Source organism: Gymnoscopelus microlampas (genome assembly GCF_963454915.1).
Source record: "Gymnoscopelus microlampas genome assembly, chromosome: 4".
NCBI lineage: Eukaryota > Metazoa > Chordata > Actinopteri > Myctophiformes > Myctophidae > Gymnoscopelus > Gymnoscopelus microlampas.
Window position 1 is genome coordinate 4,886,100 of NC_139941.1, and position 23,946 is coordinate 4,910,045.

Here is a 23,946-nt window from a genome sequence, read left to right on the forward strand (position 1 = left end):
ACAACTGGATCTCCATATAGCTATGCCTAGGGCCGCCAGACCGACTTCAAGCTTGGCACACGCATTGGGCAAACTTGCCCATATATGGGTATATCTATAGATATGCCCATAGATGGGCATATATAGTGATGACTTCAGGGATCTCCATAAATGGCCATAAAGGGGACACAGGCAGACAGACTGGTACACAGGGACTCTGACAAACAGGTACTGTACTTGGTATATTACACAAGGTGGGGCATGCATTCCCTATAGACCCCTTAACACACGACATCACACTGATAAGAACCAGTTTGTGTGCAACCCTATGGTGCAACCAGTATGCGCGCAATGAAACCCATTCTGTCAGGTCTCGCTAGGACGCGCCTCACTAGCCAACACACAAGAGGGGGTTGGGGTGCGCTGAAACCAGTACACCCCGAAACAGCTTGGGAATTGATTGCGTGAAACAATCACCTGTGCGTCCAGTCTCAATGTTAGTAAACAAATATCGTTCCCGAGTGCACTGGTCAAGTAGGCCGGTATCAAGAAGACTCACCTCAAAACCAACTCACCTCAGAGGTAGGAATACTCACCCCGGAAGACTCACCTCAGAGGTAGGAATACTCACCCCCAAGATTTTCGGGGGGTAGGAACACTCACCCCATGACCTGAGAAAACTCACCTCGGAAGACTCACCTCAGAGGTAGGAATACTCACCCCAATGTTTAAAAAAAGGTAGATCTACCGGCTTGTGAGCTTTCCATTTTCACAGAATGCTTTCATAATGTGAGCTTTCCATTTTCACAGAATGCTTTCATAATGATGTTTAATCCATATCTGGATTAATCCATATCTGGATTAAATTCTTTCTTTGAAGGTATAGAATTAATAAAGTGCTTTAAATAGTGCTTTAAATACAAGGTAGATTTCATCAGAAAAGGTAAAAAGGTAGATCTACCGGCTTGTGAGCTTTCCATTTTCACAGAATGCTTTCATAATGTGAGCTTTCCATTTTCACAGAATGAATGAAAGGTAGATTTCATCAGAAAAGTGAACAAGGAATGCAAATAGCAAATAGCATGGTCATTTGCTATGTGTCTCCAGCTCCACACCTTGCCCCATCCACCTATTAGATATCAAACAATGAATCATTAAGTGGAATGGGATATTAGTGTTAAGTGGTCAACCCCCCTCCTCCCCTTCACTCCTGTGCCCCCATCAAACAAACAAACAAAGGTAGGAACCCAGAGAAATGAACATTCCAATGTTCAATGTATGTTGTTAAATTACATTTAGCTAATTAAAGTGCTTTAAATACAAGGTAGATTTCATCAGAAAAGTGAACATTCCAATGTGTATAATGCAAACAAATACTTACTTAACAAAGAAAAATGAAGAAAAACTCCAGTGAAGGTAAAACACAGGTATAATGTTTTGTTTTCTGTGTGAACACATTTGTGAGAAAAGCTTTTGGTAAGCATTATTGAACTTTAGTTACTTTAGTTACTATTAGATATACATTTCACTATTGTAAGCATTATTGAACTTTAGTTACTATTAGATATACATTTCACTATAGTAAGCATTATTGAACTTTAGTTACTATTAGATATACATTTCACTATTGTAAAACATGCATTAAACACTTTTCCCTATTTTTCCCTAGGATATTTAGTTACCTACTACTTTGCTGGTATAAATGATAACAGCATAGAACATTGCATTGCACACATGCATTGTTTGAGAACTTAAGTTTTTAGAAATATTACTTTTGGTACATTTTGATGCCTTACTCTTTGTGTGTGTGTGTGTGTGTGTGTGTGTGTGTGTGTGTGTGTGTGTGTGTGTGTGTGTGTGTGTGTGTGTGTGTGTGTGTGTGTGTGTGTGTGTGTGTGTGTGTGTATTTTAAACACAAATATATCATTGAACAACATAATTTGGTAATTCTATACCTTCAAAGACAGAATTTAATCCAGTATGGATTAAACGTGTCTCATTATGAAAGCATTCTGTGAAAAAGGAAAGCTCACAAGCCGGTAGATGTGCCTTTTTTAAACATACAGACTTGGTGTAGAGGGGAAAGGTTAAACCCACCCACAAAACAAAAACTCACTGTACATTACACCATTGAGTTTTTCTGGGTGAGTTTTCCTACCCCCGGGGTGAGTGTTCCTACCCCCGGGGTGAGTGTTCCGAGGTGAGTTTTCTCAGGTCCTGAGGTGAGTTTACCCACCCCCCGGGGTGACTGTTCCTACCCCCGAGGTGAGTATTCCTTTTTCAGTTGAGGTGAGTTTGTCTTGAGGTGAGTCTTCTTGTATTCAGTAGGCCTACTATATAATTGTATTATCTAAAGAACAGAGTAAGTTTCTGCCCAGTCAGAAACGGTGCTGATGTCTTTTTATATTTAATATATGACAACACACTGATGAATTAATAAAACAAATAAAGCGGATCATGATAAAGTGAATTCACAGACTCATTTGATACCATTTTGTTTTATGCCTGGGACCCCATTAATCAACACAGCAGTGCATATTTAACTCTGTGAGTTATGTACGTGTAAGGGTCTGTTTGGACCCCCGATGGTCCCCGGACCAGGCGTTGATAAATAGTGCAGCCCCTTTAAAGGAGTGTGCACTGTGCATTGCTCAACGGCACCATCTGGTGGTTTTGGTCTCAAATAATCAGAGAAGTAGGCCTACAGAAAAGGACAAGAAACATGTATCAACAGTTAACACGCCAGAACACACACGCACGCACGCACGCACCGCATGCACACATAGTCAAGTCAAGTCAAGTCAAGTCAATTGTATAAAGCACATTTAAAAACAACCAGGTTGACCAAAGTGCTGTACAGCATGATAAAAACAACATAAAAATAAACAGCATTTCAAAAACAGCTAAAGTTAAAACAATGACAAAGACCACAATAAGAGTATGGGGGGGGGGTACATATGGGGTGTAGACTAGATGGAGAAACGTCTAGGGTGGATCAAAAGCTAGGGAGAAGACTAGGTGTGTTTTGAGTCGGGATTTGAAAGTGTCAAGGGAGGGGGCGAACCTAAGGTAACAGCCCAACTCACTCCAAATCCAACTCACTCCAAATCGCGCCCAACTCACTCCAGACATCTCCCTCCACAGCAGAGCCCAACTCACTCCACACACTTGGCCAACTCCCTCCACACACTTGGCCAACTCCCTCCACAGCAGAGGACAACTCACAAATTATTATTGAGGAAGACATTTGTGCTTAAGTACAATATTGAGGAATTAAGTACAATATTGAGGAATTTCTTGATTAATCCACTGTTGGATAAATAGTAGTTATATACATAACTTTGGGACTGTGAAATGCATAGGAAAGTGTTGTTAATTGTAAACTGTAGAACAATGAACATCTATTTTGATATAAAGTTATACCTAAATAATTAGATGTTATTTTACAAGGTGAGGCACATTGCTCTACACAACTTTTGTTTTTTACTTTAACCTCCCGGTATGTTCAAAATGTCCCTCATTTTATTTATTTTTTAAATAAAATGAGACATACATTTTGAAAGTAGCCGATCTACAAGCTCACTTTATAGGAAGATGAGCACTTACTCCTATTCAATGAAACATCCATTACAATGAGGTGTTGATTAATGGGTCATGTGCCTGCATTATGCAATGACCAGGTGATAGGCTATATGCAGATAAGGTGTTGATGTGAATGGGTCATTTGTATGAAGTCAATTAATTATTCCAAGAATAATGTAAATGGCATGAAATGGGGGAAAACACACACACACACACACACACACACACACACACACACACACACACACACACACACACACACACACACACACACACACACACACACACACACACTATAATATTATAATTTATAGCTGCAAAGTAACTAGTAAAACAAATACATTTAGTGGAGTAAAAAAACAATATTTGGATCCAATATGTAGTGGAGTAGAGGTAAAACCATTGGAAGTTGGGAATACTCAAATAACGCACAAATACCCAACATTGTACATAAGTACAGAACTTAAGTTAATGTACTTAGTTACTTTACACCACTGACACATTGAACCAATATTACACTGGTGACATTGCATGGAGTGAGTTGGGTTTGGTCCTGGAGTGAGTTGGCTTTGGTCCTGGAGGGAGTTGGTCTTTGGTCCTGGAGGGAGTTGTCCCAGCCCTGGAGTGAGTTGGCCGAGCCCTGGAGTGAGTTGGGCGAATATTTCTTAAGTCTTCATGGAGTGAGTTGGATTTGGAGTGAGTTGGGTGGTATTCGAACCTAACAGTGGATGGAAGACTGTTCCACAGATTTGGGCCAGCCACGGAAAAGGCTCGGTCGCCTTTTTTGCCTCAACGGCGACCGAGCCTTTTCCGTGGCTCTAGTGGCCGTCCCTTTTATGGCCATAGTGGTGGCGAGTAGGGGAGACAGGGATTAAAAGTAACACTATTTACATTTTCCTCCATAATTCACAGAATACATTACATTACAGTCATTTAGCAGACGCTTTTATCCAAAGCGACTTACAATATTTTAAAGTGCATTCAACATAGGTAGGCAAGAAAACTACTAATCACCAGCAGTCTTAAGTGCATTCTCTTCTAAAACAAGCAACTAAGAGCATACCTTGCGCTAAGGTAAAAAGTGCAATATATCAGCCACCTACTTTCTTAAACAGATGAGACAAATAGGAAAATCAAATGAGCAAGAGCTAAAACAAATAGCAAATAAGTGTATCAAATAAACACGATCCAATAAAACAAGAGCTCATACAAATAATTGACAGCAAGTAGGCAAGGCTAAGAGGAAGGGTCAGGGTACTTGAAATATACTAGTCAGCTGTTGTTTTAAGAAACATATATATGTGAGCCATAATTACTAATACCATTTTTAAGCTTCCACTAGTAAGGACAAGAGGTTAGATTTTAGGGTTAAGGTTAGGCATAGTTTTTGCCAGACCCAAGGGGTCGGCCTACATGAGGCTTTGTCCGTCCCCATTTCGTCCATACATGGGCAAAAAAGACCTCGTCTGTCCCCCTTTCGTCCATACATGGGCATTGGGCAGACAGCCCACATGAGGCTTTGTCTGTCCCCCTTTCGTCCATACATGGGCATAAAAGGGACCTCGGTCTGTCCCTTTCTTCTCCACACGTCATGCGAAGTACTAGGAATTTATTCTGGGTCTGGCAGAAGCAGGTCTTGTTTCTTGGTATATTGTTGAAGCGTAACGGAGTAACTTGCCTACAATCAAGAACAAAGACCTGGCAATTATAGAAACAACTGGCCAATCACAGAATGTCAGAATGAGCGTGTGCACCATCAGAATGCTGACCAATCAGAATCGACCACGTCACTGTGATGTCAGAGCACTGGCTATACTTACATGCCTCAGACCTTTCACACCAAGGATATCTCTGGATCCGGGACTGATGGAGCCTTCCTGTGGTCAGAGTTGCTGTATTGATATGTCTCAAATCGAGGTCACCTTTGACACGAACGGTATGTCTCCATCGGCACCAAGGGTATGTCTAGACCGAGGACTGATGGAGCCTTCCTGTGGTCAGAGTTGCTGTATTGATCTTGATATGTCTCAAATCGAGGTCACCTGCGACCCCAACGGTATGTCTCCACAGAGGACCGATGGAGCCTTCCCGTCATCAGAGTTACTGCAGTGCCCGTTGTGCCTCCTGTGGCATGCACTGGACCGTTTCCCGGACATCGCGACCTGCCGCCACCGGTCGTGTGTGGACTGCCTGCGCCAGTACCTGCGCACCGATTTCTCCGAGTCCCGGGTCAACATCACCTGCCCCGAGTGCTCAAAGCGATTCAACCCGCACGATATCCGGAAGGTCCTGGCTGGCTGGCTCGCGGAGAAGTACGAGGAGTTCAGGAGGCACCTGGCGGCCGAACCGGACTGCCGCTGGTGCCCCGCGCCCGACTGTGGCTACGCAACCGCACAGTCGGGCAATAATGGCGTCGTTATTGACCTCGGCGAGGGCTGCGGCACAGAGTTCTGCTACCACTGCAAGAGACGATGGCATCCCAACCAGACGTGTGATGCAGCAGCAGGGGAGCCAGAGGAAAAGGGTGAAGCCGCGGCTGACGACATCAGTCTATATCCCGGCTGCGCGTCCAACATCAGCAAGAGGAACGACGAGAGCTGCAATCACATGACGTGCACGGTCTGAGGCTGTGAGTTCTGCTGGCTGTGCATGAAGGGGTTATTGCCTGCCAGCATGCACTACTTCTCGTCAGGCTGTACCTACTACTATGGCAAGAAGACATTGAGCAGAGAAATACGGATGTTGTGGCAGCTGAGCATGTTAACGTGCGCCCCCGTGGGCATCCCCCTTGTTGCCGGCATCGCCGTCCTCACTGTTATCATCCCCATCCTCGCTATTATCATCGCCAGTCTGCTTCAAAAAGTACCTCCCGATCTATAGTGACGTAAACAAAGGCAGACTGCACCCATAGCGACGCAAACAAAGGCAGACTGCACCCATAGCGACGCAAACAAAGGCAGACTGCACCCATAGCGATGCAAACAAAGCAGACTGCACCCCTTAGCAACCTAAACAAAGCTGACTGCACCCCGTAGCAACCTAAACAAAGCAGACTGCACTCCTTAGGCAGAATGCCCTCATTGACCAATCAGAATCGACCATGTCAGAGTGATGTCATAGCACTGGGTGGTATATATTCTCTCCCGGGAGCAGAGTCCTTAGATTAGTGTTAATTCACAGTGGTCAGAGTTGGCGTATATTGAAACTCAAGATGACGATGTTTGACATAGTGTTCGGCATTGGCACCGCAGCAATGGCGGTAACGCTAGCACTTCGGATCAGGTACGATTTTCAGGCGAGACAACAGAAAAAACTTGACCCGTTAGTGAAGGCCATGGAGGAAGTGAAGAAGGAGCACACTTGGGAGGATCTCGAGTTTAAAGTCATGGAGGAACAAAGGATGGAGAAGGAGAGGATGAAGAAGGAGAGGAAGACTGACATTTGGTGGAGGAAGAAGAAGAGAGGGCGACCAGAGAAGGTCGCAATCCCGTCTATGGGAAAGCTGGTTGGAGAACAGGACAGCAAGTAGTGGAAGAAGGAAATGAAGAGAAAAGGAACTCCCTGGTGATTGCAACCTCTTCTTAAGGAGGAGGAAGTGAAGATAATATGAACGAATGGCAAGAGGAGGAGACATGCAAACTGAACTCCGGAAAAAGAGGAGGGTCGGAGGAGGAAGTGAAGATAATATGAACGAATGGCAAGAGGAGGAGACACGCAAACTGAACTCCGGAAAAAGAGGAGGGCCTCTAGCTGCTCTCTGCAGAAGCAGCAGCAGAATGATGAATGAAGACCATTGAAGACAATAATACAAAATAAGCAAAACAAGAGTACAAGAAAAGAGAAAAAGGAGAGCATGACAGACAGTTCTTTTATACCTATATATGGAGGTCCCCAACTCCCTCAAGCTGATTCGTTGAACTTGACACACTTGCCCATATATGGACATAGCCGAAAATCTCTGCAAACGTGTGTCATTTCACCTATATATGGAGATCTCTCCCAAGTTTGTGCGTCATTATAGACTGGCCTCCACTCTTCATTACTGGTTTACCAAAGCAACCACCGGTTTTACCTAGCAACCACCGGGTTTTCCATAACCACTTAATTTACCCTAGCTAGTAACCACCTTTCACACTCTAGCAACCGCCTAGTAGAAACTAGCAACTGTCTATACCCAATAGCAACCACTGTTTTACCTTAACACCCTAGCAACCACCTTTCATACCATAGCAACCACTTGTTTTACCTGTTTTACCCTAGAAACCAACTTTCAACCCAAACAATAAATAACAGCATCACATGGATGCACCTGGTACGTATCATCAGTGTTGTAGCCTGTAGCTCGGGTTTCGGGTCTCGCAACAACATACAACCTCGGCCCGGGTGACCAAGCCGGGGTTGATCAAGCCCCGTCTTACGTCCCAGTAGCTACCCACGGTCAGTCCTCTTAGGGAAAGACAGGGCCACTCAATCCGCTTCTCCGGGAACTCTGCCGGGACTGGGGAGAGGAGAGGCTCTGGCACGTGGAGGGACTAGGCTCTGTGGGTGACCTCCTGGCCGGGCTCCTCCTTCGTCTCACCAGGTCCAAGACCTGAGCGTTGCACCACACTCCCCCCGTTCCAAACATTTCCTTCTGGAGTGATGGTTTCTTGGGCCATGGTGGTACTGCAGGCTCCACTTGCGGCTTGCTTGAATGGCCCTCCTAAAGGCCTCACCGTGGATTTGTTGGGCTTCCTCACGGAAGACACAGGTTGGGGCGCTAACCTTAACATTTAACACTAATAGCACTATCAACACTCTAAAGTTTAGACTCTAAACATTAGTGTTTAGAGTCTAAACACTAATGTTTTACCCCTGCTGGTGTCAGAAGAAACAACTCTCAATGCAAGTGTATTACTTTTATTACTAGAGTTTACAATGACTCAGACATAACCATATATAGAGTTCACTATGACTCAGACATAACCATTATATAGAGTTCACTATGACTCAGACATAACCATATATAGAGTTCACTATGACTCAGACATAACCATATATAGAGTTCACTTTGACTCAGACATAACCATATATAGAATTCACTATGACTCAGACATAACCATATATAGAGTTCACTATTACTCAGACATAACCATATATAGTGTTCACTATGACTCAGACATAGCATTATGTACAGTTCACTATGACTCAGACATAACCATACTGTATATAGAGTTCACTATGACTCAGACATAACCATATATAGATGTCACTATGACTCAGACATAACCATATATAGAGTTCACTATGACTCAGACATAACCATATATAGAGTTTACAATGACTCAGACATAAACATATATAGATTTCACTATGACTCTTATATAGAGTTCACTATGACTCAGACATAACCATATTAGAGTTCACTATGACTCAAACATAACCATAGAGTTCACTATGACTCAGACATAACCATATATAGCGTTCACTATGACTCAGACATAACCATATATAGAGTTCACTGTGACTCAGACATAACCATATATGGGCATATACTGATGACATCAGGGATCACCATATATAGGCATAAAAGGGACAAGGACTGACAGATACAGATATCTCCATATATGGGCATATCAGTCAGATGATGCGTGGATATGAGTCTGGTGCTTCTGTGAGGAAGTTTTTTTTCCAAGGGGGCGGGATCAAAACAATGGCTCTGGACGCAGTTGGTTAGACCTACAACCAACTACCAATTACAGTCTCCCATATTTGAATACTGGGCCCTGATTGGTCACCCCAGACTTCGGGGTGACCACTTCCTCCGCGGGGTTATCCATATGTTCCCCGGGTTCTATGTTCCCCCACTAAGGTTAGGGTTAGAGTTAGAAATTCTTGGCCAAAACTGCATACCGAAAACCGAATGGCAGCAAATAATGCATTTAAAAAAAAATATATACATTTTCTAATGCGGCTGGGCTCGGAGAGAAGCAGCAGCTTTATACTCCTCCCTACAACAGTGTGTTACCGAGAGAGATGTAATTGGTATACTTCTCCCTACAACGGTGTTTTACCGGATTTGTGATTTTTGATGGATTTTGCTGTTTGTCGATGATTTCTAAACGCCTTTGGTTGAATGGCTCTTAGCGCGTCTAGGAACCGATATGCAGAACCATGCAGACAGACAACATGCAATTAATAAGTCAATCTGAGATATTTTGGTGTTGCTAAAATTAACATGAAGAGGTATCAAGAGAAACCACCATAATTATGTAACTAGAGAGAAATAGCCTGGTAAAGCCCCTCCCTCTGGAAAAATCTAATTTCCATTTGATTTCAGGAATAAATTACAAATGAGATTTCCGGAGGGAGGGTTTACCAGGCTAAGAGAGAAAGCCCCACGTGTAATAGTCAGTTTGAGATATTTTGTGTTGCTCAAATGAATATGAATGAGGTTTCAAGTTAAGGAACCAGACCAAAACTCTGTCTTTATTTATTTATCTGTATTGATTGAATACTTTATTAGTCAGAAATGTAACGGGCATGTGGTACAGTTTAACATTAAGGCTAAAACAAACTAACACAAACTCTGGGTGACATGTTTCAATTGTGGTCCCATACTTTCAATTAATCAACAAAGCATAAAAAAATACACTCAATGTACACAAGAGATGGGAAAATTACGTACCTCCCATTGTGGTCTCTTGAAAGAGTTTTTTTTAGACCAATTTTGAAAGAAAACTGTACAAGTGTTTTTACCCTGTATGAATCATCATGTGTCCCCTGTATGAATCTTCATGTGTATTGTCAGATCTCCTTTAAGAACAAAGCTTTTGTTACAAACTGTACAAGTAAATGGCCTTTGCCCTGTATGTAGACTCATATGTCTTTTCAGATGTTGACTATGGTAGAAGCTTTTGCTACAAACTGTACAGCTATAACGGTGTTCCCATTTATGAATCCTCATGTGCTTTTGCAGGTGCTGAGTATGTTTAAAGCTTTTGCTACAAACTGTACAAGCACAGGGCTTTTCCACTGTATGACTAATCATGTGATATCTTAAATTAGATTTTACACTAAAGCTTTTGCTACACAATGCACACGTAAAGGGTTTTTCTCCAGTATGAATGCTCATATGTTTTTTCAGATTATCATTACGAGTAAATTCTTTGCTACAAACTGTACAAGCAAACTTTTCCCCTGTATGAGTAATCATGTGATATCTTAGATTAGATTTTACACTAAAGCTTTTGCTACACAATGCACACGTAAAGGGTTTTTCTCCAGTATGAACGCTCATGTGTGCTTTCAGAACATCATTACGAGTAAATTCTTTGCTACAAACTGTACAAGCAAAAGGCTTCTCCCCTGTATGAATCCTCATGTGTCTTTTCAGGTGATTGGAAAGAATAAAGCGTTTGCTACAAACTGTACAAGCAAAGGGCTTTTCCCCTGTATGCCTCATCATGTGTCTTCTCAGAACATACACCTTGTGACCACAGTCTTTGCCACACTCTGTACAAGTATATCTTTTCTTTTCTGTTTGACAACTCATGGATGGCAGATTGGTGCTCAAAAACAAACTTTGAGCTTCCACATTTTGTGTCTTATGTGATTTCAGTGTGTTTAAAACTGACTCATTATTCCTGGTCTCCCACTCATCACTGTCTTCAGTGTCAGATTCAGAACCGTGTGAAGAAAGGAGCTGTTCATCACTAGTTGGATGTGATGGTACCCAGTACTCTATATAAGCTTGTGTTTTCATGTGTTCAGTTGAGGTGCTGGCTGGAGGGTCTGTATCTCTGTTTTCATCATCATCTTCACTTTTCACTGCTAGTAATGTCAACGTTGACCCAGTTGCCTCCTCTGGTCTTAGAAGTATCTCCTCCTGTTCCTCTTTAATCTGTGGAGGTTCTTGTTTCACCTGGACCAGACTGGGAATCCTCTCCTGCTGTTCAATCCTCTCCTCTTTGAATCCAGGAAGGAATTGGAGAGCTAGAAGGAGGACAGGCGGTGGTAACTTCAGAGAGAGCACCTCAATGTGTTTTAACAAGTGTCAAAATGGATGTGTACAAAGTATGAATAATTGTTCACAGGTTCTATTTAACTGTACCGACCAACAAATCAGTAACCAGTGTTTGCAATACATAGTCTATTGCAGTCATTCTCAAACGTTTTAATTTCAAGGACCCCCAGTTTGGTCTGAATTATGACACGTAACCCCAGAACTGAGTGTTCAAATGGACCCCTTGTTCCATGTGTACACTCTCAGAGTTACAGACCTTTATAGGTAGCTGGGTACCTCCTGGAATACCCTTAAAGACCCCCGTGCATTCTACTCTGAGAACCAAATAGTTTACAATGCCCAAAGTCAAATAGTGACTTAATTGTTAAACATGGTATTCATTCATCCAGGTGTGAAGAGTTTCCAAAGACCCATATGGTTCTGAGCATGTTTATAGGTGATGTAAGTGATATTTTAAACAATATTTAAAATGTGAAATAACTCTGTATAGTCCTTAGGATTTTATCTTTATATCTCTCTCTCTCTCTCTCTCTCTCTCTCTCTGAGAGATTAACCTCCACCTGACCTGCGACATGATCACGTAATTTTGTTGACTCTCCCCAAATTCATGGTTCAAGATCTGAGCTCTTTGCTGGTCAAACTGTATGCGCAACAGAGAAAGAGCAGCAGTCCCACAATGGAAGACCAGATTCAAGAATTCCTATGTGAAAGGGGCTTTGTATGTACACAAGTGTGTGTGTTACTCACAGCTTGTTTCAGTGTCAGTGCAGTGGTTGTTGTCCTCAAGGGTGGAGATGGAAGTCATGCAGGCAGCAGTCCTCCAGGGGGCAGCTGAGCTCAGGTCCTGACTCAGGTCTGCTGAGTCATAGTAACTGGATAGACCACCATCAATGGTAGACATCTGCTTTATACACCACACACACACACACACACACACACACACACACACATTATTATTCCATTTAAACTAGTGCTATACCCATGGATTAAAGCAAAAATAAAGTCTGTGAAAATGTGTGATTTGTGAAAGAAGCCCCCACACACTAGCACCGTTTCCTAAACAATTAACAAAATATGTTAAATTATGGAGTTTTAGTAATGTTCCACATACTGCCAACCAGGTGAAGAACAGATTGAGGCTTTAACCTTTGCTTTTATGAAATATCCCAGGCCATTAGGGTTTTATGGAAGATGCTTCTGAACACATTGCTAGTTTGACCATTTCAAATGCTTGAATCTTAAAATAATACCAAATAGCCTATCTACAAGCTCTCAATGTGGCGCAGACGCATTGAGTGCTCGTAGCATAGGCTATTTTCGCTATGCAACATGCTTCCATAGAAGACATGCTCTATGGAATCCAAATGACTGAAATCAGTCGTAGCGACTTTTGACGTGTTTTTCCGCATAGGCCTAATGTGCCAATGAAGCGTTTTTGGAGAAAAGAAAAACGTTTTTCTCACACATAACCCAAGATATCGTGATCCGAAGATTTACTGCTCCATTCACTTCCTGGTTAACTTATTACTTAAAAAGGCTGCATCTCGGATCCTGTGTATGTATTTTTGGCTGAAACCATTTTCAAAAGCGTGTACGGGAAGTTGCGATGACATTTTTCTTTTTTCCGCGGAAGCACCGTGAAACCCTTTGTGTTTAGCAACCATTAGGGGATTGATCATACTGGAGATAAATATTCTGTGACTACTTGAAAAGGTAAGAAAATATAAAAATAGCTGGCACAGTACGCAATTATTTTTGTATTTAATTGGCACTGAATGAGTGAATGGCATATTTGCTTTGTGCATGCTACAAATAATAGCAACAAGTCATAGTTGGAACTTTTAAGAACCAACTCTCATCTACGGTTACATATCATGACTGATGTAATATGGATAATGAATACTTTTATTTTTAAGAAACACGGTTCTGTAGTGTTTGAAACGCAATCCACAGGAAATGGCTTCAAGTGCCTCTACCACCTCACAGAAAAAGGAGCATGCTCATCATACCAAGTATGCTGACCTCCTGGAGCTTGCTGAACTACTTGTCTGGCAGTATTTTGAAAGGTAAAAGTTGATGCTTGACTATCTTTAATCAACATCATGACCAAGTTTGTCATATTCAATCTAGGCTAATTTGGTCTCTTTAATATTGGGAAGAGAACCAATTACACATCTCACAGAGTTGTGGAAGAGATGCTAGACATCCTGGGCACTGTTGTTGGAGAGCCAATCCTCAAAGAGATCTGTGAATCTGAGGCAATTGGGCTGGAGGTAGATGAGACCACAGGTGTGTCTGTTAAGAAACAGCTTGATGTCCACACATTAGGTCAAATGTTATTCAGAGAATGGCAACAATTATCTAAGATTATTTTTTTTAAAGATCTTGCGTTTAATCTGTTCATCAGATACATGGACAAGGAGGGGCTGCTTTACAGACAATTTTCAGCGATGGCAGAGCTGACACTATTGTCCAAGCCATAAGGGCTAGGGTTAGGGTCATTAAAAATAATATTCCCACCCACAAGATCTACGGCTTGGGGACAGATGGAGCAAGCTTGAAACACGGCGTGAAGCGACACGTTTTGAGCTTGTCGATCTGCTACTTTTGCTATTTTTGAATTTGAATCCTGAAAAGTAACAGTTTTGGACATAATGAGGTTTCCACCCGACAGACGATTTCAGGAATAGTGCTAACCACACAGCTGTACACAGTGCTTGGGCCTGGACAATCTGAAAGTGAAGGTAATAAAGGGGAAACTATCTATTATTCCATATTTGGAATACCAACCTTTCATATCAGAAAACTGCATAGTTTAAATGCAGTTTAACACAGTTTTAAAGTCCTGTACAGCTTTCTGGCCACCTACCACTTTGTGGCATCCGTTTACCTGCAAGCAGATGTGCTGCCACATCTCACCAGGATGTCTAAGGTGTTTCAGAAGGAGAATGTGAACTTCCTGGCTGTGAAAGTTCAGGTACCTTCCAATATCTCATATTTTAAGACAACAGTGACCATCCAATGCTCATACTAACCAGTTGCTCTCTCTCTCTCTATTAGTTATTAGGTCCCTGTGACAATGGCCTGCCTAAGAGAAATTAAGGATGCTGGAGACCATCAGCCACATGGGTCTTGCTCCTGTCAAAGCTTTGTCTGCCCTGGCAGCCTACATATTGGCTGCTGATGTGGGCATAGTCTAGGCTATTTCAGTAGACTAATATAGTTGATTGTTCATTAATGTTGAGTTTTTAAAGTCTAATAAATAAACACGTATTTAATATATATTAATCAATATAATTAAATAGTGTGCCCATTTAAAAACAACTCTTATGTTGTTATGCTCATCTGGAAAACGGAATTCTTCATAATGGCTTAACAGTTAATAAATACATAAATAATATAATTCATAAATACATGAATGCATAAATACTGAACACAAATACATAAATAATATAATTCATAAATGCATAAATTCATATCATAATTAAATACTTAAACATAAATAAATAATGTTCAGACAACAATATAAGTCATACTGTTCAATTTCATTTCATTTCAATTTTATCATCCCACTCCTCCCCTCTAGGTTACTGCAGCTGAGGTGACACAGGTATACCACACGGTTAAACACAACCTCAGCTACAACAGTGCTGACTGTGCACACAAGCTCAATCAAAAGATTCTACATGGTTCCAAAATAGTGAAAATGACTTTTTTTCTCCAAAATAGGAAGAACAAAGGCAGAGGCTCTGGTCAAAGACGTCCTTGCTCCAAAGGCAGTGGGTGATATTCTCAAGGCCTTAACATCAGACAAACCCCTCCCATTCTCCGGGATTTTAAAACCTGATTAAACAACCTGGACTGGAAATTGGTTCCTTGATCTGTTTGCAAAAATTTCGGCAAGCCAAAGATGGCAAAAAACTTGTGCAACGCCTTGATAACTGATTTAGCTGTGATGGTGCGCAACGGAATAACCTCTGGAAACCGGGTAGCTGCACACATGATAGTGAGTAAATATTGGTTACCAGAGGATGTTCTACACAGTCCACAATCACCCTCTCGAATGGTTCACCTATCACAGGTATTGGATAAAGGGGGGCAGGAGGAATAACCTGATTAGGCTTCCCTACCAGTTGACACGTGTGGCAATTTTGGCAAAACTTTGCAACATCAGATTTCATTCCGGGCCAAAAGAAATGTTTCAGGAGGAGGTTGTACGTTTTGGTGACACCTAAATGACCAGCCCACTTACTCTCATGGGCGACTGATAACACCTGCTGACGGAAGGCTGTAGGTACAACAATTTGGAATACAGCGCTCCATTCTACCCCTACAGTAGCAAGTGATGTCCATTTACGCATCAAAATATCCTGATCAAGGAAATAGCCTACCTGTTCATTCTTAACGGCGTCAGACGTCATCACCTCACTGAAACACTTCCTTAGGCTCGGCTCACCCTTTTGAGCGGCTGACAGAGACTTTCGGGTAATCGGCAACCTGGGAACATCACCAGTTTCGGGAACCGGTGCGCACGGTACTTTGTCCTCTTTTTTCACAGTGCTACTTTTAGCAACATCAGATTTATTCCCCACATGTTCCTCTCTGAAAATTGGTCCAAGAACAGAATCTGACAAATCAACAACATCTCCTACTTTTCGTGCTTGTGCATGCGTAATTACGCACGCTGGGAACACAGTGGGGCGAGATTCAATCAAGCCATCAGGCACACAGTTAGGAGAATCCATTACCTTAAGTGGTGGAACCACCTTCCCACCCGCAATATCATTGCCCATTAAGAATGAAATCCCTTGTATGGGCAACTCAGGGCAGACGGCAACAGGAAAAAACCCAGTGATCAATTTAGAATTCACATGTACCTGGTGTAATGCCCTTGGAACATACCCCATTTCTATGCCACGTAGCACAGTGCTGTAGCCACATGAGGTTTGATCAGTAAGTGGCAACACACCCGCCAGAATGATAGATTGTGAACCCCCAGTGTCGCGTAAAATGCGCACTGGCTGTTGATCATTAACTTCCCCTGTCAGCGACACAAACCCATCAAAGGTGAAAGGTGCAAAACATGCATCAGGATTCTTACACTCTGTTTTAATCAACCCCATGCCTTGTGGCTGACTTGCACCCTGAGAAGACTGCTGCTGCTGTCCCCCACGTTTTAACTGCAAACAATTTGCAATGACATGTCCAGATTTGTGGCAATAATAACACTCCTGGTCATCCTTACGCGGAGGTGGTGACTTGGAAGTATTATTATTAGCCATAGAACTGAATCGAGAAGTGTTTTCTCACTCTGAGATGACGAGAACACAGTCTTGTGCGTGAGAACAAACTCATCTGCTAGAGTTGACGCTTTAGAAAGTGACTCCACCTTCTGTTCATTAAGGTACACCACAATGCGCTCGGGCAAACATTTCTTGAACTCCTCAAGTAGAATTAACTCCCGCAGAGCATCAAAATCATTAACCTTACAGGAGGTGCACCATTTATCAAAGAGAAGGCCTTTCTCTCGGCCAAACTCAACAAATGTTTGGTTAGATTTCTTGTGGTTCCTAAACTTCTGCCTATAGGCCTCAGGCACCAACTCGTATGCTTTCAGAATAGCTGCCTTAACAGAGTCATAATTCAGACTATCATCTAGAGGGAGAGCTGACACCACATCTCGAGCTTTACCTTGAATTTTGCATTGAAGTAACAATGCCCAAACCTCTTTGGGCCATTTAAGTGCAGAGGCAATGTGCTCAAATGCACTAAAATAGCAATCCACCTCAGTCTCACGGAAAGTAGGCACCAACGCAACATGCTTAGAAACATCAAGGGTAGATGGAAAAGCGGAAGGAATATTCATAGAAGATGTACTTGACTTAGGTTGGGACCCTCTCAGAGCACCCACCTCAAGCTCCTTTATGCGCAAGGCAGTGTCTGCCTCTATTTCCAGCTTTCTTATTTTTAGCTGGTGCTCGAGCTGTGCTTGACGCATTTGCACTTTTTCATAAGAATCCACTTTGATCTGTGCAATACGGACGTTCACGTCATCTTTAGACCCATCTGGATCGGGCAGGGAGGGAGGATCACCACCCCCACCTGCTTGTGGCTGTGCCTTAGCTTTGTCCGCTGGGGCACCTATGCCACCATGCACATTGAGCTCTTTTACCGCATTGGCTTCGTCAGGCACCACAGGCAACACAACCAGAATATCCTTCTCCACCAACCCAGCCACCACTAGAGTTTTAAGCTCATCTTTACATGCCGATTTGGACACCGTGATTTTGAAGTGAAAAGCTATATTATGCAAATCCTCTTTGCGACAATTATCAATTGCATCCAATGATGGATTTTCAATAAAATTCTCAAGATTAAATGGAGCCATCCCTCTAATCCTATAGTCAAACAATTTACACAACCGTATGCCACTTGATTACTTACTTTGAGGAGAACAAAAACTTAAATTAACAGCTCAGGTTCAATAAAGCTGACGAGCCCCCATTATGTTACGACCCACCGGGTCTAGGGGAGTAGGAACGCAACAAAGGCAAGATGGTTCAAGCCAAACTTAAGCTTTTAGTCACAGCAATCGAAGTATGGCATACAATCAAGTGTAAATGTAATGGAATAACAGTGCTACCAGTGCTGTTGAGTGAACAGGGTGCGGACAGGAACCAAAAGCAAAGAAACAAACAACAAACAAAAGGTCGCTTTCCTAAACACTGAGATAACCCCCAACTCTTACTTCCTAACTTAGTAATAAACAGTAATAAAAGGAAACCTAACTATCTGACTACCCTACTCTTACCTAATCAAACATAAATACAAAGTGAATGGATCCTGCCCTCTACCTGGTGCTAAACAGTGGAATACTAGAAATAATTACCTACAATACTACCTGCCCTGTATCATCTCTCACAATAAGCACTTACTTATAAGCAGCAATGGGTACAATGGGATTTAGACTGGAGGCAATGCTCTGTATGTTAAGACTGCATCTAAACTACTCCGTTGGGCACGCTGTCACTAGACTGACGTACATGGAGTGTTTCTCTGGACTGACAGCGGCCCAGAATGGAGACATTGAATGGCTTTTGAAGAGTGGAGGGTTGATGACGCGGAGCCGTGGAGTGGTATGCGCCAATAGGGGCGCGTTGTTGCAGAGTGCAGAGCTTGAGCCTGAAGCGCTCCCCACCAATCCTGGAGAAGGAGTCGCATCCCGAATCTGCGTAGGATCAGACGAAGAACGAGGACGAGGACAAGACGGGCGCGCGCACACCTATAACATAAACACATAACACAGATCCCTACACTAACACTCCTAGCACTCTTATCCGTAACACAGACAGATGCATCAAATAAAGGGAACAGGAAGATGTCCAGAGTGTGGGGTCACAACAACAAAATGCTAGATTTCATAGAGAATCCAGATGAGTCAGCTGCCAGGATTGTAGCTCTCCTAGAACAATCCCTTGAGCAATTTGGCTTATGATTAGATCAAGTGACAGCATTTAGTGCAGACACAAATGTTAATTATGGAATTCACAACTCTGTCTTCACCAACCTGAAGAAGAAACAAAAAGATCTGCTACAAGGAAACTGCCATGCCCACATAGTGCACAAGACAGTGAAGCACGCTCTTGACAAGCTCACCGTAGATGTGGAAAATGTTGTGCTGAAGGTCTATGGCCACTTGTGAGTTTTGTGAGGTTGAATTCCAAGAGATTCTACGACATGTCACAACCAGGTGGCTCGCTCTTAACCCAGCCATCCACAGACTAATGCAAACCTTGACTGCATTGAAGTCTTACTTCATCAGCCCGGGGGATGAGTGTCCCAAACAGCTTCAAGCTTTATTAAAGCTCAGTGAAGACTCAAATGAGGAAGATGGAGACATAGTGAACGTTTACCTTCTCTTCTGCAATAATATCCTCTCCCTTTTTGAGGAAGTTGTAAAGAAGCTGGAGAGTAATGCAACCACCTGTGTTGAGTTATATTAACTTGAGTTATGATAACTTCAAGCAAAAACTCACACAGAGACGAGATGACCAGTTCTACGGCTACTTAACTAAATTGAAGCTGCAGCGCCTCCTTCCACAGATTTCACTGCATTTCTTAACACGGCAATCTCATATGTTGAGAAATGGTTCAACTTCTGACAACTGGCTGTTCTCACTGCAACCTCTCTCTCTCTCTGCACCATGGCACCTTGACCTTTGATGACATTGAGAAGGTGGCTAGTAAGCTCAACCTCATCCATAAAGTCAAGATGGATGAACTTTATGATGAATGCACCACAGCCAATACCATTCTGAAGAGGCTCAGAGAAGATGCTGAGGATGAATGGAAGTCCAAAGGTGTGGCCGCCAGGTCGATGGCTGTTTTTCAAGTAGCTGACCTGCCTGACATGCTGTCTATCATCAGCCACATCTTGAGCATCCCAGCATCCACTGGATATGTGGAAAGGATTTTTTTCTAGAATGACCAGGAACAGGTGCTCAGTGGAGCTAATGAGGAGTGAGCTCCTGATCACTCTCAACTTTGACCAGTCCTGTTCAGAGTGTCACAGGACTGCTTTGAAAGACTACTCAGTGCTGCAAGGAGTAACAAGTACACTTGGAAAAATAAGTAACACAGTGAGGAAGAGAGGGGAAGCTGTTGACTGTTTAACCCTGGTCTACACCAAAGAGGACATAAACACTTTCTGATGAACCCATGACTTTTTGGCTAAGAGGGTTGAGGGAAGGAGGATTTTTTTCCATCTCTTAATCAGCTAGGGGGTCCTTGGCCTCAAAACATTGAAGACCCCTGTTCTAAATAAACCATTCATCCATCCATTTATTTAATTAATTCAAACAGCCCTCACGTGTCTACTCTCTCGGGAGAAGACCACTGACCAGGGGGTCAGGGCAATGAAGAGCACGCTCCTAGAGGCAGTGGAGACCTTTGCTGAGGTAGAGGAGGAGCCACTGTACAGCATTGCCACTCTAGTGGATCCAAGATACAAAGACAGACAAGTACAGTAAATTAATGTACAATTTGAATGCTATAGTCATATCTATTATGTTATGAATTATGTATATCAAACCAACCAGTATTCTATTCATTGTTCTAGCCAATTTCTATTTTTCTGTCCTTTAAATTTAGGTCTGTTAATGGTTAGATTTTTAAAGAAGTAAGGCAGCTGCCTGACTTGACTGTTGTGCTGTGTGATGTCTCTTGTTTTTCTTGGTTGTGGGTAATTGTTACATTCATCTATTTTTAGATTCTTCAAAGTCAGACACCGGTGACAACCTGAGGCTTGCCAAGAATAACCTCATCCTGGAGGTGGTGAAGATAGAGAGGGCTGCTAGTGTAGAGCCAGAGGCAGCAGAGCATATGAGCAAGACACCACAAGCAGCAGCCTGGGCTGCATCTTGGACGAGATTTCGGAAGAGAATCAGCTAGAGACCCGGTCCGTGAGTACATCAGCTGATGTCCAGGTACAGACCTATCTCTCAGAGCAAACCAGCCCTAGGAAAAGCAATCCTCTACAATACTGGAAATATAATGCTTTACGGTTCCCCTCACTGGCTGCTGTTGCAACCAGGTTCCTATGTGCCTCCTGCACCTCTGTGGACAGTGAGAGACTCTTTGGTGCAGTGTCCAACATCCTTGATGAGAAAAGGAACCGGCTCTTACCTGGCAAGGTAGAGATGCTGATTTTCCTTAAAAAAAGGAAGTAACCGCCACATATAGGGGGCGGTGTAACCGCCCCCTATATGTGAGGTTTGGACATTGACTAATCCTGCACCGTGATTGGCCACCAGTCTACACCCCTAACCCCTACACATTCAATGCAAATACCAGGCTACACCCCTAACCCCTACACATTCAATGCAAATCTATACTTTTCTTTAAGTGAGCTTCCATCAGTGTGATGACCACTAGCTGTAATGTGATTGGCTGACTTTATTGGTTGACTCTATTCAGGACTGTGATTGGCAAGCGAAACACATGACACATGTGAAGCCCTATGAATAGGACTATGGCACTTTAAAAAAACAGATTTATGTTTGTTTTAAGTGAGTCATGTGATGACCACACACCGCCCACTTCACACTGGGAGTGATTTTTTTTTTGTTACTGCACTATATGCACTCAATTTGTTTACATGGTTATTTTGTGGCGCACCACTGATAAGCTTTATTTTGTTTTGATCCAATGTTGCACAACTTATCCAATGCTGCTGTGAAAAAAATAAGCTACATCCATGTTGGATAGACACTGGATACTGTCATTCAAATAAAAAAAAAACCTTAGGCACAACTTGAATGCTTTTTAATATTATTTTTTTCATAATGCATAGTGTAAAGATCGGATCAGGAAAAATCTGGATCGGCAGATTCTCAAAATTAAATGATCGGAATCGGATCAGGAACAAAAAAACGTGATCGGGACATCCCTAATCATCACACATAACTCCAAATAAATTAATGACAATAAATAAATAATTGGTCAGGGAGCATATGCAGAAAAGAATAGAAAGAGCCAAAAGTAACTCTTATCAGTTTGTGAAAACCACCCCTCTGCCACTGATTACAATCGGGTTAGGACGTTTTTTTTATAGTAGACTACATTTTTATTCTGTTTGGACATGACAGACTAGTAGAATTGGAATTTAGGGGTCCGTAAACCCAGCTTGTGTTCCGTTTCCTCCCGTGTGATTGTGCCCCCTAGCGGGCTGCATTCATTCCTGCATGGATATTGTATGATATCATCCAGCGGAAGTAACCCTACGTCATCAGGCGGCCAGAACCTGCAAGCCGCGATCAAGGGCATTGTAATAAAGCCTACCTCCTTGATGCGGCGTAGTTTCGCTTATTTTTAAAATACAAGACTAGACTGAATCTCACAGGCAATTTAATAACGAATACCAGGCTTTCCTCCAAGGTGGAAAGACTGCAGTGCCTACTGTTGAATGAGATCCTTTCAAGATTCAAGATTGCTTTATTTGTCATTAGTTTTCCATCTGCAAGCAGTGCCAGAAAAACAAACGAAATTATGTTTCTCCCAGTAAGAGACAGCAGAATTCATAAAAGAATAAAAACAAACAGTGCAGAAACATACCCTATCGACCTGAATAAAAGGTCCTAAAAACCAAGAATTCACACTATAAAATAAGCATACCCTGATAAAAAACAAAGTATTAAAACTAAAACTTTTTGATGCATAGGAATGCATACACCCCCCAAAGTTCATCTACTAGAGAGAGTGAGATGTTTCAAATCTCCTGCCCTGAGCCAAGTTTGCTTATCAAATCAAGAGAAGAAAGGCCCTTTGTCAAGGTAGAACAGTCCTCCTGCCTTCTAAGGGAGTCATAACATCTATGACTCCTTGTAGGTTCTATTTTTAAATGAACTTCTGTAGTGTCCACCAGATATATACAATTTAACCTGGCAATGCAGCTGCTGGATTAGCGCGAGTTGGCACTGGCAGCATTAGGTTAGGCACAATAGGCACCATACTGGAAAGAAATTGAGAGGCCACATTTATTTCCAATATGTATAAGCAATAGTTTCACAAAATGAACTTACCTCCAACAGACTTCGCTGTGCGGGCATCCCAGTTGTTGGTTCAGCTGGTGTCACAGCTTTGGGACGTATTTGCCGTGGTGTTCTAGAAGGTGTAGGTTTCCTCTCCCGTTTATCTGGGGGTCCAGATGCATCGACACTGTCTTCAGGGGACGTCCGTGTTTCTACCGTTGAAGTAGCGTTAGCTGTTCCTGGAGGTCTTCTCTCTTTGTCCTCTCTTTCCCAGTGCCTAAAAATTGAAAAACCTTCTTCTATTCTTGCGAGCACGCGAAGACACGACTTACACATCCGACACGATAATGAGGGGTCTTTACAAAGTGTTAAACCTAATGCTATCAGGCGTTCGTAAACACTCTTTTCGTTTGCGGCCTTATTATCAAATATTTTCTTTGTATTCGTTAACACACCATACCTTATGCGCAGATTCGTGTGACAAAAACGGCAAAAATCTCCAACCTCCATGATAACTTTTTAGCTAACATACCACGATGCTCAACTGGACTACTGTTTAGTGTTTACTTCGCTGCTGTCGCACAGTCGCACCTACTATACGTCATGTAGACGCGTCAATATGATTGGTGTTGGTGTTAGCACGCCCAGACGGTGATAGACAGATGTTCTCGTCCCATCCAATCCCAGGCAAGTAAACAATAAAAACGGCTATTGATTGGGCTACTAGACTAGAGAGAGAGAGAGAGAGAGAGAGAGAGAGAGAGAGAGAGAGAGAGAGAGAGAGAGAGAGAGAGAGAGAGAGAGAGACGTCTGTGTGTGGGTTTTACAAATATTGAACAAATGAAAAGTATT

The 23,946-nt window shown here is 42.5% G+C and overlaps 1 long non-coding RNA gene across 1 annotated transcript; it reads right to left on the reverse strand.

The window, feature by feature from the left end:
* Window positions 1-10,097: 10,097 nt before the first annotated feature.
* Window positions 10,098-23,626, reverse strand: LOC311043059. The gene is made up of 3 exons (XR_014600576.1): window positions 23,146-23,626; window positions 12,314-12,467; window positions 10,098-11,535 (listed from the first exon to the last, which is right to left on the reverse strand). It is a non-coding gene; the product is annotated as an uncharacterized lncRNA (long non-coding RNA).
* Window positions 23,627-23,946: the final 320 nt, after the last annotated feature.